We start from the raw sequence: 2,615 nt of genomic DNA on the forward strand, positions 1-2,615 counted from the left end.
CTATGTGCACGTATTAACTACAAGATAATGACATTATATCATTTTTTTAGTTATAAGTTATATATCCATGACATTTTTTATAAGTGACACCTTTATACACATTCAAGGGTCTCTTCTGTAACAAGCCTATTATAGAATACAATATGTTAATACATACTAATAAAAGTTCTAATTATGTATCTTTTAATTTTAGAAATTAAAACTTTAAATATAACAATTAATTTATTTATTACTCTTTATTTTATAACTACATTAAATGAAATGAATGGTAAATTAGATAATTCATTATTATATCTTAAATTCAATATTATATCTTAAATTCAATAAAAAGTCAAAACGCACTATTTGACGGAGGGAGTAAGTAATGATGGTAGATATAATATAGTTCCCTCACAAGTCCTATCCTTACAAAGAGACTCCTGGATCTAGATCCCAAACTGGTGCCCAATCACATGTACCTTTGACATTTCCTTACTACATTCACTCTTACTAAACATCAACTTGTATCTATAACTTCTTCAAATGATGCTCATTGCACATGTTCTTCATAGTGCATGAATATGAATATGAATATCAATATTCTATATCAAGTTGATAAACCCTTCAGTTATAAGTAGCCCAAAAGGTTAAGTCAACCAGATCAAGTCTCATGAAAACGAATATGAAGAGGGTAAATCTATCATTGAATCTTCTATGTGTAAGCTTGATGCTGTTAAGTATCTCGGTTTCGAGCAAAGTAACCAGACCGATGCTTATTAACTTTGGTGATTCAAATTCTGACACAGGAGGCGTACTAGCCGGTACAGGCCTCCCCATTGGCCTGCCACATGGCATTACATTCTTTCACAGAGGCACGGGTCGTTTTGGTGATGGCCGACTCATCATTGACTTTTTTGTAAATTAACTTTCCCGTCTTCCATTTCGTGTAATTTTTCATAAATTTTAGACTTTGGACAAAACTACAATGCTCATTGAACAGGTGAACATTTGAAGCTGAGTTACCTGAGCCCGTATTTGGATTCACTAGCACCGAATTTCACGAGTGGAGTGAACTTTGCTGTAGCTGGAGCTATGACTCTACCGAAATTTGTTCCTTTTCAACTCGATGTTCAAATTCGTCAATTTATCCATTTCAAGAATCACTCACTTGAACTACTTTCACTCGGTATATACGTCTACATTTCATGCATAATTTTTAACAGTTCTACGTATCCAATCCTTTTTTAACAGCTTTGATAAACAGGTGCTAGGAACCTTATCAATGAAGACGGATTTCGTAGCTCGCTTTACATGATAGATATTGGACAAAATGATATCCTTGTTGCACTTTATCAAGCAAATCTTACCTTTGCACCAGTTGCAGCCCAAATCCCATCTTTTATAGCAGAAATTAAACTAGCTATTCAAGTAAAAATCTCTCGTTTATGTTTTCTTATACTAGTACTATGCAGATGTATGTGAAGACTTAATTTTATGTGCTTATCTGCTTAAGAATAAACAGGTTTAAAACCTCACTAGAAACATATCTTGTGGTGGTCGAGAAAAGGGTCATAAACGGTTACAGGATAACCTGGTTAGATTGCATACTGCGAACATCTGGAGTAAAAATACTCTTCTTCCCCGAGTAACCTGAATAGGAAAAACCTTATCCGTTTACTAGATAAGCAATTTATAAAAGAGTAGTTGGAATTGTTTATATGCTGTAAAAATAAGCAAATAAGCATGTAATCACTTAAACAAGCAATAACAAACACCCCATACTTTATATCCCTCAATATTATACATGTTAAAGTTTCTGTGCAATGTATGTAGAATATTTACATATACGGTGGACGAAAGTTTTGGATACACAACACAGGGCCGCTCGGATGTGCTCCAAAAGAACTTGCATTACATCCTCACAACAGTACCGATCTTGACAAAATCGGATGCTTTCGTATCCACAATGATCTAGCCAAACTTTTCAACAAAGGGTTACGTAAAATGTGCAAAGAGTTGAAACTAGTACTAAAAGATGCTACTATTGTGTATGTGGATATCTACAAATTTAAATACAACCTCTTTGCCAACCCCTCAAAATATGGTAAATCAAAATATTCAAATTACTTAAACTAATAATTAATCCGATTGCATATTGAGACTAGTTTTTATCGGTTAACAGGGTTTAAACAACCACATAAGGCGTGTTGTGGGTCCGGAGGGGATCCAAATAATTATAATGTGAAAGCTACATGTGGGCAGCCAGGATACAGCATATGTGATAATGTGACATCAGCAATAGTTTGGGACGGTGTTCATTACACAGAAGCTGCAAATAAGGCGGTTGCTAATATGATCTTTTCTACGCCATCACTAAAACTAGAGCGATTTTGGTCATGATGACATCATAACGCATGTGTTAATAGTGTTTGACATATACTCCGTAGTAAAAATAATTTGTTGAACAATAATATGGAAGTTAGTTGAAGTTTGAGTGTTTAGCTAAGGGGAAAGTTTATGCCATTATATAACCCACACATATATAAAGTTTAAGTACTCGTGCCTAGTAAGTAAAACATAAAAAGCGCATGTATTCTCAGTCCCAAAAATAGTTGAAGTAAAAAGGGAGCTATAAC

General features: G+C 34.1%; 1 pseudogene; it reads left to right on the top strand.

The window, feature by feature from the left end:
• The first annotated feature begins 661 nt into the window (after window positions 1–661).
• On the top strand, window positions 662–2,379 carry LOC139841873 (GDSL esterase/lipase At3g62280-like; annotated as a pseudogene).
• The last annotated feature ends 236 nt before the right edge of the window (window positions 2,380–2,615 follow it).

Source organism: Rutidosis leptorrhynchoides, chromosome 1 (genome assembly GCF_046630445.1).
Source record: "Rutidosis leptorrhynchoides isolate AG116_Rl617_1_P2 chromosome 1, CSIRO_AGI_Rlap_v1, whole genome shotgun sequence".
In the NCBI taxonomy this organism is placed as follows: Eukaryota; Viridiplantae; Streptophyta; class Magnoliopsida; order Asterales; family Asteraceae; genus Rutidosis; species Rutidosis leptorrhynchoides.